The sequence below is a fragment of the Equus quagga genome, chromosome 11 (assembly GCF_021613505.1).
Source record: "Equus quagga isolate Etosha38 chromosome 11, UCLA_HA_Equagga_1.0, whole genome shotgun sequence".
Taxonomy (NCBI): domain Eukaryota; kingdom Metazoa; phylum Chordata; class Mammalia; order Perissodactyla; family Equidae; genus Equus; species Equus quagga.
Window position 1 is genome coordinate 11,548,179 of NC_060277.1, and position 18,155 is coordinate 11,566,333.

Sequence of the window (18,155 nt, forward strand, 5' to 3'; positions counted from 1 at the left end):
GCTAACATCTGTTGCCAATCTTTTTTTTCTCTTCTTCTTCTCCCTAAAGCCTCCCAGTGCATAGTTGTATATTCTCGTTGCAGGTCCTTCTAGCTGTGCTATGTGGGATGCCACCTCAGCATGGCTCGGTGAGCGATGCCATGTCTGTGCCCAGGATCCAAATGGGGGAAACCCTGGGCGGCTGAACTGTAGTGTGCGAACTCAACCACTCAGCCACGGGGCCAGGCCCTGGACTTGAGATTTGAATGCAACTCTATTAGGTAACAGAGCTCATGCTTTTTCAACTTGACCACATCTCTCGCAGAGGTCGGACAGGAACTAGAATGTCTCTCTTTCCCACCCATAAAACCTTCTGCCCTGCAGGACTCAGGCTTACTGAAGGCCAAGATCTGTAGCTTCAATATATGCAGCCTCCTCACCATTGATAACTGGGAGGAGTCCGGGGTGGGCTTACAGCTCCTAAACCCACTCTTATAGGAGTTGTTCAACTAGTGTTTGTTGAATTAATCCCCTAAGCTGGAAAATCAAACTATCAAGTCTCCTCACGATATCTGTCATATCTGCATTCCTTTGAATTTTCATCGCCATGATAGTGATTTAGGCTTTTATCTCTATACACTCAGACTATTGAAATCTAAGCTAAATTTTATTTCCTTGCTTGCATTCTCTTTCTCCACCACCCAATCTACACAACACTCAGTATTTTGAACACATTACTTTCATCATGTCAAAACCCAGTTCAAGACACATTCAATGGATGGAATTGCTTACAGCCTAAATTTGAAAATTCTTAGACTAGCATTCAAAACCTTCCACAGCTGGCTGCAAGTGACGATTCAACTAGCCTGCCTATGCTTTTCCCACCAAACCCTCAAAACCAGGCAGACTGTCATATGCAGTGTCCCTCAGTCATGTTCTGTTTGATCATACATTTTTTATGCTGCTCCATCCCTCGCAAAATCCTCTCTCCTCTGCCTCCTCAGTTTCTGTTCTGGAATCCTACCTAGCCGCCAATTACACTACAATAACACGTAACATGTTGTGTGCTGAATTCGATCTAAAATGTTGACTTTTTTGTTTTTTATATATCTTACTATCTACATTTCTAGTAAATACTATATGCAACACAAGCTACATTACAACTCGCATTATAAATTGCATTAAGACACATGATACCATATATTACTCTAATTATAGTTAAAGTTTATGCAGAAAATATTTCAGACACTGTCCTATAAAAGTTTACCATCCTTCTTAAAATACGAAGAACACATGACTCTCTACTATTAATAGCATTCATTGTTTTCTAAAGGTTTGCTTTCATTTAATAATGTAGCCAAAAAAAGAAGTCATATCTATAATGCTTAGTCTGAGAGTGTACTGATCAGGTGAATAAAGAAAGATATTATGCTTTTTACTAAGTATTTTATCTGAAGATGCTTCTGAGTTTATAGTAGACTAAATTAAATTCTTACACTCTGTCTTTCCACTTTTTTTTTTTTTCTAATATGCTGCTTAGGTATCAATCCAAACAGTTAGATGGTGATTAAAATTGACTCTAATCTCTAAAACCATTTGTGACTAGCCAAAACCTAACTTTGGCTAAAGATGGAAGTGACATGTTATTACAGATAGAGATCAACAAACATATGGAAATATTTCCTTGCATTTCTCATTCATCTATATGCACAAAGTGACTGTCTTTTGACTGCAAGAGGAAACATAACTTCGACATAAAATTCCCACATTCATCATGTACTGCTGAAGTCACCAGAATTCGAGTGAATACTAAAGATAGCAGAAAGGACATGGAACCCAACAGCTAAATAAGCACTGGGAGGTGCTGGAAGGTAGGCAATCAACAAGGAGCTCAAACCAATTAGGGATGCACGTAAACGTAAATTATCATTTCTGTGGCCAAAATCTGATCAAGACTTCTACTCATCTCCAGGAATAGCAATCTCAGAGAGCCTGAACTGGCCACATTTATCCAAGGCTTCTGTAGTCTCATGCCCACTCAATGCCTTTAGGATGCTCCTGAAGGCACTAAGAGATATGAAAATTTGGGGTGATGGGCAGGACCTGCTTGTCCTATGGCTACAGTGACACTGCCCAAGGCCATGGGAGCAGCTTGCTTCATGACGTCACCTCACTGGACTAACTAGAGAAAATGTCATTGCAGTAAAACACAGTTTCAATTACTATGTAAGACCAGCTGGTCATTCAGGCTGGGATCCCCAGGTTGGCTGCATATCTGAGAGATATCATATTTCAAGCTGTCCTATGTGGTTAGGTCCAGAATTTTATTTCACCAGTTCACACTATGGTGACCAGCTTCTCAGATGATAGTTCCTACTAACAAATCTCCTGGGAGATTGATTTGCCAAGTAGACCAAATATCTTATGGCAAATTCTGTGCTCTTTTCTTCCTCAGAACAAAATCTTCTTGAGAAACCAAATGAACAGCAGAAGATTATCTGGTCAACACTGGGAAGAATAAAGAGAGTTAGAAGACTTCAAGATATTGTAGCACTTACGCTATATTTTAACTATATGATTCATTGTCTTTCTCCTCCTTTAGATTATGAGGTACTTTATTCACTGTTACTACCAGGCACTCAGTAAATATTTGTGGAATAACTTAATTAGCTATCATGACCTTACATATGTACTATTCCAACGTCTATAAATTAAATCTGATACTCAGCCAGGGGAGCATCTTTCTTTTGTAGCGTTGAAGATAAAATGACTAAGACTGACAACCAATGCAATGGCCATTGACAGGAGTAGCAAACAACATGTAACGAGAGTAAGAATCAGCACACATCAGTGTACGAGCTGTACGGCTACCATCACTCCATTTTTGTTCTGCATTCAGTCCCTTCAAGGACTACATTAAGCCAGAGGCTAGCTTTCATTCTATCAATGTTCTGCCTGAGTTTATACTTCTATATTCCCAGATAAAAAAAATTTAAGTCTCCACTTCCTTGAAAAAGTTACAAGTAAGAAAAGTGAGAAAGATTAGAATGAACTAGGAGCTTCATGACACGACAGGTGACCCTAGAATGTTAACTGCATTTAGTAATAGAAGACACCTACATCAGGATCGATCCAACATGCCAAAAAGTCAAAAATTGATGTATACCTGGGACTATTTGTGGTAGAAAGGTGTCTTTTCACGTTACCAGGACATAGTTGTGTCATACTTTCCAACCTCCATCATAATTTATGTTGTTTAGAATATCCATCAGTAAAAGAAAACTTCAGTTTAAAATGTGAATACTGTAGAAAATTTTTTAAAAATTGTTTTATAAGTAGGTTAAGGGAACAAGTATAGAAGACATCAGGTTTTCTGTAACGAAAGCCAGAAACAGAAAAGCTTAAGTTCCTCACAGTTGATGTGGTAGCTGTGCTCCTCGAGGGGCCGCTTCTGAACTTCCCTCCAGTGGGGCCAACAGGAATCACAACCAGAGCCCTCAGACCTGAGCTTTTATTCTTCACATGAGGTCACATGACCTTATCCACACCAATGGCTTCTGCTGGTTATGAGCATTTCAGTGACCACACTCAAAACCACCTAGAAAAACACTAAGTGAATTTTCAATTAAAAGATGTAAAATGTTTATCACAAACCTCAGCTTCAAGTATAAGGGCATTTGGGGTATTCCTCCCGTTTCAAAACACTATTTGCCACTCTAGAAAAGGTACAGGTTGACACACACACACAAGAGATGCACACTGGATAAAACTGGCACTCAGATCCAAACAACTCAAAAACAAAGTCATCAAAACACAGCAGCCACAAATTTGTGAATAAAAAACCAAACAAATAGTTAAGGAAAAACAAAAAATAGCTAATGCTCCTGATGCACAGACTCTAGGAACTTCCTCGTCTGAATGAACTCCTACATAGCATGAGGGAAAATAAAACTATTCCAGGAATGTGTGTAGACAAACCAAACATGGGTAGACCACCTTAACCTTTAAATCACCTTTTTCTCTGCATCTTCCCTTCATTTCTCAGCCTCCCTAACACACATATTCAAATTTACCTCTTAGGAAAAGGCAGCCAAACCTGACAAAGGATAAACCTCCGAATTTAACAGCCAGCCATAGATTTTTGCCTTAAGCAAGAAGGGAGACAGTCTCAAATTACAAGAAAACTCCAAGGTAATAAATTATTCTGAATTCAAACTCATTAACAAAACGTAACACTCATTTAAAGAAAAGGAAATCCCTCTCTTCTCCCTTCTCCCCTCTCCTCCCACTCAAGAACTGGGTTTTCCGTGCATTTTTTGGTGAGTTGTTCTGATACCCAAACTACAGCACAGGGCTCTGCGACCAGTTTCTATCTCCTGTAACCGCTGAGGGAGGGAGACAGACACAAGCTGTGCCTGTGGTCAGCTCCCTGGACATGCTACATTCCCCTCCTCGGTGATTCCTTGAATGCTCTCTGGTCTTTATAAAGTTCCGGGTCATCCTTTCAGGTGAGATGAGGAAAACAGTAACACCATTCCCTTTGCAATGGAAGACATCCACTATGCACACGAAGCAAGACAAAATGTAACTTTTCCCCCCATGGCATATTTAAAGAAAAGGGTAGATAGTAAGAAAGACGTCCTCAGACAGGCTAGAGATTGTTTAAGTAATCTAGGCCTTACACAACATCAATGTTAGGGTGAGAGTCAGAAAATGATTCCAGGATGCAGCCACCAATATGTCAAGCCTGGACTCATGCCTTTGGGTACTGCAGCCTGACTCGGGGGCCTGATCATTTAAGAAGCATCGGTCAGAGGTATCAGCAATCTTCCTTTCACTTGAAGCAATCCGTTCAGTAACATTCACATTTCTCCAGTTTCACTTATCAAATCTTTATCATTTCAAATAGCTGCTATTGACAACATCCAGGAGAAAATCTCTTTTTCTCTTGAAATCTGGGTAGGAAAATAACTATTAAAAGAGATGGAAATGTGTGTTTGTGAATCATGAAATGTTTAGCAAAAATAAAATATGCAAGAATTAGAAAAGTTTAAGGCAAGTCATACACAAGAAAATGCAATGGCCAAATAAAATGTGAAAAGACAACCTCAATAGTAATAAGAAAAATGCAAATTAAAACCACAAAGATATGCATACTTATATTGGTGTATGACAAACAACAATGTACAACTGAAATCTCACTATGTTATAAGCTATTATGACCACAATAAAAAAAAATTAAAGAGGAAAAAAAGCAAAATCACAAAGATATATTGCCGGGAGCCGTGGCTACATCATTTGATTGGCTGTTTGACAGGGTCCAGCCGATTAACGCCGAGGGATGCAGGGTCGCCCCTTGGTGAAGAATAACCGGCCAGCCCCTCACATAGCTCTGAAACCTGTGCTGCTTCTAATTGCCCTTCATTCCTTTTCCTTTCTTAACTTCCAGTTTTCACTCCTTTGGGTGGCTGCTTGGGAGGCACTACCTCCCGGGAAAATTAGATATAGTAAGAGAATGTGACCACCTGCAGGTAACTTTCAAGATATTTTTCAGTTAATTAACGGAGGAGCACACAGTCCCATTTGAGACAAACAGAAAGGAATCCTGCCCAGATAAGATGTCGAATTAGGTTTATGGCCTCCATCTGGTTAATGTTTCCTTCTCCCTCCAGTTCTTTGTCTAAATATATATGCATCGTCCTTCTAAGTTTGCTGGTTAATTGGATGACCAAGAAGTATCTATATATTATTCTTGACCTTCTGCTTTCTGTTAAAATGTTATAGAGGTTTTCTCCTAAAAGCAATAAATAATAAATAATTGATGAGTAGAAGGGCCGAGGGGTGCAGGGATGCCCCTCGGTGAAGAATGGCCGGCCGACACCCCTGATATTTTCTGAATTATATGCATGCTTTCTATCAAGGTTATGTCTATACTTATTTCTGTTTTTTATTCTTGAAGATATACAGTTTAGCTTAGCTTTTCAGCCCTTTACTTTACTAACAAAATGATACTTTCTCCAGCAGTGTGCTTAAGGGACTGTTAGCTCCACAATCTAAAAGACAAAGGAATGCTTTCACCCCCTACAGGGCGCGAAAAAGTAAAGATGTTTAACTGCCCGCTGAGAATGCAGATAGCCCTGGGGAAAAGACACCCTGGAGTTGCCTTTTGTTCCCATTAACCATCTACATTAAATGGCGTAAATGATTGAGGGAGGCAGGGATGGCTCCACCAGGATGTAACCAGACGGACTGCTGTCCTGTCCGGAGGCCTGGACTTTCTCTCTTTGATTTAACTTTACCATGAATTACAACAGGTGTCTAGGTACCTATCTCTTTTAGCTTAGAGACAACAAACACTAGTTAGTTGCGGAGAAGACGATCATTAACCTTATGCTCTATAGAATGGAATGCTAATAAATATTCTTGTGCTCGTTTTTTACTTCCTTATCTCTCTGAGAATATTTGTAGAACTATTTCTGTACTAATCCTGAAAAATATATAAACGACACGTGTGCACAGTAAAGTTGGACTTGCTAACACCAACCCAAGTCTCATGTCCTCTTTATTTTCCCCTCATTGCGCCGACGCCGTCCATCCCTCAGGAACCTGGACTCAGCCGGGGCGGGACCCCGGCAATATATCATCTTTTCATCTAAGAGATCAGTAAAAATGCAGAAGTTGGATAACAGCCTGTGTTGGCAAGGCTGTAGCGAAATAGGTCCTCTAATACTTTGTTGGCTTCTGGACTGTGACAGCTGACTGGGGAGAGCCGTTGGCCCAGCCATCCCACTCTTAAGGATCAATCTCATAGAAAAAAAGGAGCAGACCTCAGAAGATAGGTATAAAATATTTACTGCAGCCTTGTTGATAGCGGCAGAAAACTACAAAAACCTGAATGCCCATCAGGAACAAATGAAATAAGCACAGCACACCCACACTGCGTACTATTTTTCAGTCTAAAAATAACCAACTGGAGTGACGTGTATTGACCAGGAGGAATGTTCCTTGTATGTTGTTAAATGTGGAAAGCAAGTTGCTGAGTTATGTTTGCACATGATTCACTTGGGGACAGGAATAAAAATTGTTGGGGAAGGCATGCATTGGACCCCCACATGGCTGAATAAGAATGGGTCTCGGGCCTGGAACACTTCCTCTCCAAGAGATAAAGACCCCACATAGCCTGTGCTGGGTTATCACCTAGTGAGGGATTCTCTCTCCCTATCTCAGGCGCAGTGACTTAAGCTTGTGTATCAATGGCCCTTAGGCATGCCCTCAGCTTTCAGTATTTCAGACTCCACGGGAGAGGTTGGGGTCCTTCAAATCATTGTTGGTAGTGGTAGAAACATGAGGAATGTACAGTAGGCCAATTGCCCTGCATCGGCTGTTGGGGGTAGGGAAATGACAGGATGGGACACAGACCCGCTGGCCATGAAGGACTGACACACACCATTGAAGCTGATCTTGCTCTGTCGTGTTGTTCCATCTAGTGCCGGATCGCGTTGTTTTCTGTGGCAACTCCAATACCAAGAGGCAATGGAAAGAAGTGTTTGGAGTCCTCCCCTGGGATTGGTACACAGTGTTCTGCTCTCGGGATTAATAAGCAGTACTCGGGGCCGGCCCTGTGGCCGAGTGGTTAAGTTCGCGTATCTGCTTCGGCGGCCCAGGGTTTCGCAGGTTCAGATCCACGGCACGGGCATGGCACGGCTCATCAGGCCACGCTGAGGCAGCAACCCACATAGCACAACCAGAGACACTCACAACTAGAATCTACAACTATGTACTGGGGGCTTTTGGGGAGAAAACAAAAAAAGATTGGCAATAGTTGTTAGCTCAGGTGTCAATCTTTGAAAAAAACAAACAAACCAGTACACAGCACTCTGCTCAACAAAAACACCTTTTATATGGGAACATGAATGTCCATGTGTCTGTACGAGCACTGAGAAAGGTGAGAAAAGACACACTGAATTGTTAATGCTGGTTACCGCAGAAGGGTGAGATCGGCTAGGGAAAAGATTAACTCTGTTTTACATACCTCTGTATTACTTGGCTGGTTACAAAAAGCACGCGCAATGGACTGAATGCCTGTGTCTTCCCAAAATTCATATCTTGAAATCATAATCCCCAATGTGATGGTATTATGAGGTGGGGCCTTTGGGAGGTGGTTAGGTCATGAGGGTGGAGCCCTCATGAATGGGATTAGTGCCCTTGTAAGAGAGGCCCCAGAGAGCTTCCTCACCCCTTCCCCCGTGTGAGGACACAGCGAGAAGACAACCAGCTGTCTATGAACCAGGACGTGATCTCTCCCCAGACAGGAATCTGCCAGGGCCTTGATCTTGGACTGCCCAGCCTCCAAAACTGTGAGAAATAAATATTTGCTATTTAAGCCACACAGTCTATGGTATTTTTGCTACAGCAGCTCAAGTGGACTATGACAGCATGTAATTGTTAAAAATTTTGAAAATTTGTATTTTAAATATAAATAAAATTTTAAAGGATTACAGAAGTTGAAAATCTTAGATAACAGACATAAGATACTGTCTATCCTAGTCAATTCAGGTAAGAAAGATAGTACTTAAATCCTGGCTGTTTATTTTTCAAACATTCAGAAAATGGGACTATAGGTTCAAGAGTCCCATGATGGCAAATACTATGTCACAGCTGTTACAGTAAAAGAGCCCTTCCTAACATCTAACCCAAATGACTCTCACTGCCATCAAAGCAAATGCCTCATTCCCATTCAGCTCAACCAACGTTTATTTATTGTTATCCTTTTTCAGTGGAATTCATGAATACACGATATCACCGACGTGGTATTATTACGCTTTAACAATTTTAACTGGGATGTTCAGCAAACCATTACTGAAGACAGACAACAAAAAAGGTGAAATGTGTGAAATGTCCAAAAATGGATTATTATTTATAAACTTTATGGTAAATCCATACAAGCGAACATTATGCATCATAAAATATCATTTTCAAGAAAAATAATGACTGATTACTTTAAAAGCTCAAAATATCAGGCTAATTTTAAAATACACAAAACTGTAGGTTCAAATTTTGTATCAAATATTATATAAAATTCATAGATTTTCTATGCATAGGAAAAGACTATGAGGGATGAAACCCATAAAAATCTTCAAAATGAATATAAATGGAAAGTGGATTTACTGGTGATTTTTTTCATTTACTTCTAACTACTTTCTTGTAGTCTTCAAATACTCTAAAATAAACAGATATTAAGGAAAAAATGTAGAACTTTCTAGATTGGCTTCCTTGGGGCCCCTATATCCCCCACCCAAGGATAAGCTGGTCTATGACATCACAGTAGGGCCTTTGATGGTTTTCCACTGGGTACAGGGTAAAATATAACCCCCTTCGCAGAGCATCAGTACCAGCGAGAGCCGCTTTGCATAGGGCCCTTCAGCTGTTCTTCATCAGGCAGCCTACTCTCCAGTCACGCCAGCTCACCAGTCGTTCTCAGAGCACTGAGCACTTTCTGCTCCCATTCCTCTGCTCACACTTCTCTTGGGCAAGTCATGCCCTTTCCCACCGTCTTCATGTGTCCAACTTCACTTCACCCTCAAAGCCCAGATCACATGGTGCCTACATGGTGAAGCTTTTCTCTGAGTTAACTGCTTCCTCATGTATATGTCTTACCCATTCTCTTGGTTCTGTCCTAGCACTTATAATATTATATGAATTTAGTGCTTATTAGTCCTTACCGATAAAATCTTCAAGAGTTGAGACACTGTCTTAATAATGTCTGAATCTCCAGCACTTAGCACAGTTGTAGTATGCAAGAGGAGTTAAAGCCTACTGGATGAATAAGTGAATATATAGTTAAATAGAAACAAAGTACAATTGTATATCCCACAATCATGGAGAATTATTGGAACTTCTGTCCAAAAATCACCACGAAAACAGAAGAAATAAGAAAAATCGCTGGATTGGTAAGTTCTTTCTAAGCAAGAGGATCACAGAGTTTTGGAAGAGAACTGTCTTACAAATTGCAATTAAAAATTGAAATCAAAGGCCATTTTTTAAAAAATCTTTACTCAGAGAAGATAGATTTTTATATGTACAAGAGTAGAAAGAATAGATCAGTCTTTTCAACTCTCAATGTTATCACCAAAGGACAATACATGTACAATATATATATATATATATAAACCACTAAATAACTCATTTCATTTTATGGTTTTGGTATCAATGGGAGGCAAATGCATACTCTTCTAAATCATGAGTGGTGATTTTATTTCAAATACAGAATGGGTGAAGGAACATGAATGAATAAATCTTAACATATGCAAACCAAGTAAATCGGGTCTAGGCAGAGTGGATCTGGATTTTAGAAGGTGGCTGAGGGGACAGTGTCTGTGGAGACCAGCTGGACAAGGACAAGGAGAACACACAGTCCCAAAGTTCATCTCCCTTGTAAGAATGTTCTTGGTATCTTTCAGACAGTACTCACGTTGCTGCTGCAATCCGAAGTCACCAGCAGCTGCTGGAGTGTCCCATATTCGCAGACACACAGTCTTTGATCCCTCTGGAGATCAGTGACTACTGAGGAACATTTAAAAGTTAGGTCATGTTGAATTATTGAAAAATTGTGTATATATGTTTCTGAAAACATTTTTGATAGTTTGAATGGAAATTTTTTCAAAGAAAATACGTACCAAATCTATTTGTGGCTAGTGCAATTGGGGTCTATTTTCAATACGTTTTTAACAAATTACTGAGATGTAGAGGTATTTTTTTAAAAATTGAAGATTAAACTATCTTAAGAATTTATTATTGGAATTTATAGCATGCTAAACACAGAAGCAGGAAGGAGCCCAAGTTCTCTTTTAAAATCCTTCCTAGTTGGCAAACAAAACTGAAGATGAAAGTCTGCAAATAAGTTGACTGAAAGAAGGGTTTTGATAATAATCAGTGGCTTTGAAAATGTGTGTTCCTTTAAAAAAGGCACCACTTTAGAAGTTTAACACAGACTAGAACTGTCAAACATGGCAATGACTGCTGGTTCTCTCATGGGTCCCAGGTAACTCAGCCCAGGAAGTTGGGTGGTGATCCACTCACTTAGGAGATTTCACCTGGAACAATTTAGAAACTCAATGAAAGCTGAGCTTTAAAAACTGTGCTATGGAGCCAGCCCTGATGGCCTAGCAGTTAAAGTTCTGAGCTCTCTGCTCTGGCAGCCTGAGCTCGGTTCCAGGGTGAGGAACCACACCACTTGTCTATCAGTAGCCATGCTGTGGTGGTGGCTCACACAGAAGAACTAGCAGAACTAGAAGAACTTACAACTATATACAATTATGTAGGGCAGCTTTGGTGGCGGGGGGGGGGGGGGGGGTCAGGAGGAAGATTGGCAACAGATGTTAGTTTAGGGTGAATCTTCCCTGACAAAAACAAAAACAAAAAAACTGCCCTATGACTACAAAGCATTTTTATGCATTGAGTCATTTTAAAATTTTTATCAACATCTGATTTTCAATATTTTATGACATGAGTACTCAATTCTAGCACATTTTACTTTTATATTTAAGGCAAGCTAAACTTAATGCCTTTTCTCCTTTAGAGTTTCATCTGACTTAAAATAAGACTATATGCAGAATTTAACAAGCGACATTCTTGGTCCAGTGTGTCACGCAAATATCAGCAACTATTTAGTAAATCATACAAACCTAGCAAAAGGTTTTAGGCTGCATTATTGGTAAAAATTAAAATCAAGAAAACCCAGCCTTTGATCCTACAATCCATAGTTCAATAAACCAGTTGAATAGTTAGAATTGCTTATTCAAATTTTTTTAAAAATCCTTTACTTTCTCAGAATCCAGGAAACATTTTCTTTCACCAGAATTGGATTTAGTTTCACAGCAGTGTCTAGACCTCCACGCTCTGTTTCTTTAAGCACCAGATGAGGTCAATAATTACATTAACATGTTCTTTTTCCAAAGGACGAAGGAAAATCTGCCAACCTCATCCCTTTTTTGCTATGACTTTAGCTGGATGGGTTTCTCAACCTTGGCACTATTGACATTTTGGGCCAGTCCGGTGCGTGTTCAGTAGCGTGTATGGCCTGGGCCAGCTAGATACCAGTAGTACCCTTCCGCTCAGTTGTGACTATCAAAACGTCTCCAGACATTGCCCAATGTCCCCTGTGGGGCAAACTACACCCAGTTGAGAACCATTGAGGAAGCTGTGGTCCAGCACAGAGACAGTCCCACATCCACAATTCTGGCTGCTGGGCCGGAGCTGACACCTGTGTTCACAATGTGTCACTCACTAGGCCAGGGGTTTTATTTTATGCACATTAATTCATATGGGTAGATATCACCATCCCTAATTTATGGATGTGGAAATTGATGTCCACAGAGAGAAAGTGGTTGAACTAGGTTCCCCTGCCTTTTCTGTATTCAGATGACCTATCACCTCAACGTGTCCCTTGACCTCTCAGCTTTGGAAGCTGGTTATGTGTTTGTAAATGGATTTCCCTGACCCCATGCATCCAAGCATGGGTGTGCAGGGAGAGAATTGGGGCAGCCACTGCCAAGTGAGTAAAACTGGAAAATAAAGGCGGGGCACTTTGCAATTTTTCCATCTCCAGTGAACAGCTGAAAAATCACTTAGCAACATGGCCGCTACAGGTTTCAAATACTGCACTAGACACCTTCAAAGACAACAGACACAGAAGACTCAAATCGCCTTCCAGGGTTTAAAGCACCATAGGAGCCTCCCAGGGGCCGACAGCCTTTGGGTTGCCCTGCTGTAGTCAAGATCATGGGGAGCTAACCGCAGACCTTCTGTCCCCGACGGCGGAGAGCTTGGAATCCTTCTCTGGGGAGCAAAGCAGAGCTCAAGATCACACTCAAGATCAGGCAGAGAGCCAGTGTCTTGGCTTAAAGCCCAGGGGACAATCCTAGTTCCTGGAAGGGCTTTGATGGTGTCAACCTTCCCAGATCCTGGCCTCTGCTTATTTAACTGGAGCCACAGGCTCACTCAGAGGTCCCCAGGCTAACTGATCCCATTGCCAGCCCAACTCTGACCTAGAACTGAGGCATTTGACCAGCCTCACCTGTGGATTCCAGCAGGGAGCTGCTGTTAACCACACTCTGCTGTGACATCTCCTATGTCTCCTTGTTGCTTCTTTTTGGACCAAGAAAAAGAAGACTCTACTATTTCAGGTAATGGACACCCAAATGACTTTTTTTTAGAAAGAAAGTCTTTCAAAGTCTCTGAAAATTAGATGGTACACCCCTCACTTCTGAGGTTTTATGGGCTTCAATTCCCTTTGGACTCTCCCACTTGACCAGTTATGTACACTTTCGCTTTCTTAGTTCCTGCCATTCATCTGAATCCTTAACACTAAAATGAAAGGAAAAGTAACTTGGCAGGTGGTTATAATCTTCTGGGGCCCATCTTAGTTGAGAGTAATAATTAAAAAGGCACTCTTGTTTCCAAAGTGTGGCCTAACTTCAAGAAAACATTGAACTACATGTTATTTAGAAATAGCAAGTTTGGGGGCCAGGACGGTGGTGTAGTGGATAAGTTCACATGCTTTGGTTTGGTGGCCCCGGGTTCACTGGTTCAGATCCTGGGCACGGACCTACTACTTATCAAGCCATGCTGTGGCAGGCATCCCACATACAAAAAATAGAGGAAGATGGGCACAGATGTTAGCTCAGGGCCAACCTTCCTGAGCAAAAAGTGGAAGATTGGCTGCGGATGTTAGCTCAGGGCTAACCTTCCTCAAAAAAGAAAAGAAAAGAAATAGCAAGTTGGGATACTCGATAAGTACTTTCATTATACTCTACTTTGGGTAGAAAACAGACTTTGCTTTAAAAAAATCCTTCCAACTCTTCTGCCTCTCAGAGTTCTGAACCTCACACTTAACACTCCAAAAAGTCTTTACTTTGGGGCCTGGCAGGGAGAAAGAAGGGAGTGTTCACCGATGTTGAGGATAAATGTTTCTCTAAAATTCTCCCTGGTAGAAAAAGAATTCAAAATGGGCATGCAAATGAGCTGCAGAAAATCAGGAAAGTTACATCTCTTGCATTTCTGAGCCTGTGAACTTGATCCTACCCACGCTATGCTGAACTGGATGGTCGGTGGCTATATGAGGTTCAGAACCATTTAATTAGAGATTATGAAGACAACAGACCCACCAAGATGAAGAAGTAAAACAATTCAAGGGTTTGGAAGGTCAAAGTGATAACACAAAAAAACAGATTTTAGTCTGGAAAAAGAGACATCGCCCGAGACTGTCCACATTGGGAGGCTTGTGAAAGGGAAAAGGCAGCAGCTCTTTTCTCAGCAAGCACGATTATGAGTCTGTCTTAGGAAATATTTTCACAGTATAAATTAAATGTAACTCCTGTGATCCAGAAAAGGTTGGGGAAATCTTTTCTGGATCTCCCCAGCAGGAGATTCACCACACGACTGTTCTGATTAAAAGCACCGACTAGGCCAGATATCTCTGAGGAATTGTTTTAAGGTTGTTGTTTTTATTTGCCTGCCTAATGATTTAGGAATATGACCACACCTCTGATCCTCAGGGGGAGGAATTCTAATGCTGGGTCTGCCACTGACTGGGCAAGTGGCTCTGAGCAGGATTCTAACCCACTCTGACCTCTGTGCTTCCTGTGTCAAATACGGGGGGCCGCACGTCACACTTCAACCTGTCCAGATCCCACGGGGATGAGGGAGGTGGAGAGTCTAAGAATACAGTCTGATATCAAATGCACAAATACGAGCAAAAGGAAAGTTCTATTTACAGGGAAACGCGTTGTACAATTTTAATGGAATCTGATAAACACCAAAGACAAATTATGGATAAAATAAACATTCACTTCAAGTTACTCAATATAGAGTACTTTATATAAGCTAACAGAAAAATAGCCATTTAACATGCAGTACATTTTTTAAAAATAACTTGGTGATCGTTGGTCTTGCATTGAGACAGAAGCCCAGGTGATAATTATTTACATTTCCTTTATCTGGAGGACAACATACCAAAACCTGTTTATATATTAAAACTATAATGAAGCTCTTACACTATCAAAACAGTAATTAAAACTGCCCCAGATGTTTCTGTGGCCAAGTTCATGTTTGATCTTATTATTTCACTGTGACAGTCACAAGGATTAAGGAGATGAGATGAGGATTTAAGAAAAAATATAGACAGTCTTAAAAACAACCACAACTTTGGAAGCCATGGAAAGCTGATCTTTCCTTGTTTTCCTGACCTTTTGATGATTCATACATTTAGAGTCAAATTTACGAGCATCATTCCAGGCCAGCTGAGTTGGAATCTTTGAGGTCAACCTTGAACATCTGTGTGTTTTTAAGCCCCACAGGTGACACTAACAGATAGCCAATGTTGAAAACCATTGATCTTCAATAATATAATATGATGTAAGTGGCACCACTGTGAGCCACTTACATCATATTATATATACATATATATGTGTATTTTGTTTTCACTTTCTTCTTTTATTGGGAAGCAGACACAGGGCACATCACAAGGTGAGAAGCAGCCTGACAGCTCCTGGCAAGACCCAGGACAATGGTAGCCAGAATCAGGGATACCACTGTGGTCAGACCTACGCTCAAGTCCACAGACGTATGAGAAGAGGTGGACCCCTCCATACCCTGGTCACCAGCCTTTCCCAGGAAGATCAGTGGACCCATGGTGACATCTGCTTCTTCTGTCATGTGCCTACAACTGTGGGAAACAGACTTGTGCCACTGTCTCACTAGGTAGGATGGCCTTCTGGAATGACATGGAATGCCACAGCCAACCTTACAGCATCGACAGACATCAGCAGTGCCTTTACTGGGGACCAGCTATTGGAGGACTTCGCTCTCATGAAGCTTAAGAGACACATGCTATGCAGACAAGCCACAACTCACCTGGCTGTGGTAGTGCTATAGTACAACAGGGCACTGTGACAGAGCGACTGGGGACAGGGCTTCTGTCTCAACACAAGACCAACAATGGTTTGAGAAGTCAGAGAAAGCCTCTCTAAGATGGGTCAGTAGTGTGGCGCCAAGAAGGAGCTGCCATGTAAAATCCAAAAGAAAAGAGATTTCCAGGGAGAGGTCACAGCTAGTTCAACAGTCCTAAAGTTAAAATCTGCCTGGTCCATCAAAGGACCAAAAGGTGCAAGTGTTGATTAGAGCAATGCTCAAGAGGACAATGCTGATTTATCTGGTATTATCAGGGAATTTCACATAAGTACCTTTCCCACAGATGTAAAGTTTACTTAATGTTAAGCTATTTAAAAATGACTCATTTTATACAAAATCTTTCTCTCACTGAAGAGTGATACAAAAATGCATAACATGCTTCTTATCCTCAAAGAACAGAGTAGAGATCCTCAATGTACCCAGGCAGCTAGAAATCAAAAAAGAATGTATTAAACGCTTTAGCCAAGGTCTAAACCACATACTATTGGCACAAATAAAGAGTGTTTAATTTCAATAGCTAATCCTGAAGATCTTCACAGAGATAACGTTGTCTGAGGTTGGTCTTACAAAATAAGGGGATTTTGACAGGTGGAGATGGGGAAGCGGATCGTGTAGGGAAGAGCATGGGCAAAGTTTCAGAACCATGAAAGTTCGGGTACGGTAAAAGCATGAAGAGCTGCTTGACTAGCTGGGGTTAGGCTTCTAGGGGAAGGTCGTAAGAAAGATACCAAAAAGGATGTTTGGTCCAGGTCCTAGAGGCCTTGAATTGGAAAGGAGATGGAGGCAGTGGAGAAGCACAGAAGATTTCTGAGCAGGGGAATGAAAAAATAAGAGATGTGCTTGAGGAAGAAAATGTTACCTTCCTGATGCTCTGATGCTACGCGGACAACCTCAGGGGCTGCTGAGTTATAAATGGCCCTTACATCCGTCCACAAAAAGCTCAGAAATGCCAAGAATGTAGAGCTGGTATTTCTTCCAGATCTTTCCCTGATGTCAAATGCCATTTCTAATTGACTGGAAACTAGAAGTTGCCAAAGGGAACAAAAAAGTCACACTTAATATTAATCTATAACTGAGTGAATAAGCTTGAAATCCAAAAGTGGGCCCGGTCAGCTCTTGGATACTGAAAGGCTTGGGGCCTTGTATTAAGATTTTTTTTTTTTTTTACTTTTCAGAAAACTTTTCCACAGAATTCTCTGACTGTCTAAATCATGATGATCTAAGAGAACTGATCTATAAATTGAACTGTCAGTGTTATCCTCAAGAGAAACAAAAGCCCTTTGGGTTGTGAGCTCCTTGAAGGCCTGGGCACGGCCTTTATCCCCACCCATTCCCCAGCTCACTCTGCAAGGCTCATGGAGGAGATGCCACATAATGAAAGGAAACAAGTGTACCCTTACTAATGTGATGCTGGAAGTGGGAGAGGAGGAAAGACACACCTAGAGTCTAATACATTTTTTCATATATATTTTCTTTTATATGTATATATATTTCACATATATGTGTTTTGTATGCGTATGTTTTCCATGAATATATGCATTTTACATATGTTTCATATTATATATACACACACATTTTTCATATATAGGGAGGCTGTTTTCCATCCTTTCTCAGCACTCCACAGCTGTGGGTACCACCTGAAGCTATGCCATCACAGAGAGAACTCTTCATGCAGGAAGTCGCAGAAAAATTGCTTGGGGATTTGTCAGCCCCTCTTCAGCCCACTGGTTCTCAGCTATATTTCCATCACAGTGCTCCTGAGGGCTACAGCACACCCCTCAGGAACAGTGACTCAGTGTGGTAGTGACCTTCCATGCATGGTGAGCACAGGCCCTCCCCCGACCCTGCTGACCCAGGAAAGCAAATCAGACAGAATAGGGAAGAGGAAGACAATGGCAATGGGAATGCAGATGGGAAAGGGAATATGAATGGAAGCAGACTGAAAAAATTCCCTAAATCCTTCTGCCATATCCCAAGGGGGTGGGGGGACAGGGCTTCACCCCAATCCCCACTCCCTAAATGGAGAACCACAGTACAATTCAAGAATTTGGCCTTTGGGTTACGATGGGCCTCAACCCTGTGCTAGCAACACAATTATTAGCTGACCAATCCTGCCATCTTGTTTAGCTTCCTCAACCTTCACTTTCCTCATCTGTAAAATAGAGAAAATGATAACTACTATCTCTAGCAGTTGTTTAGAGGATTAA

At 41.2% G+C, this 18,155-nt stretch overlaps 1 protein-coding gene across 4 annotated transcripts in view; it reads right to left on the reverse strand.

The window, feature by feature from the left end:
* Positions 1-18,155, reverse strand: part of TPD52L1 (TPD52 like 1) — a 97,283-nt gene that overhangs the window by 47,337 nt on the left and 31,791 nt on the right. Inside the window, exon 1 of one of the 4 annotated variants that reach the window (XM_046677298.1) lies at positions 3,394-3,450. The exons of the other annotated variants lie outside the window; for them this stretch is intronic. The gene's annotated coding sequence lies outside the window, so the exon portion shown is untranslated. Of the gene's footprint in view, positions 1-3,393; positions 3,451-18,155 lie in introns of those variants that run through there. 4 annotated transcript variants of the gene reach the window in all.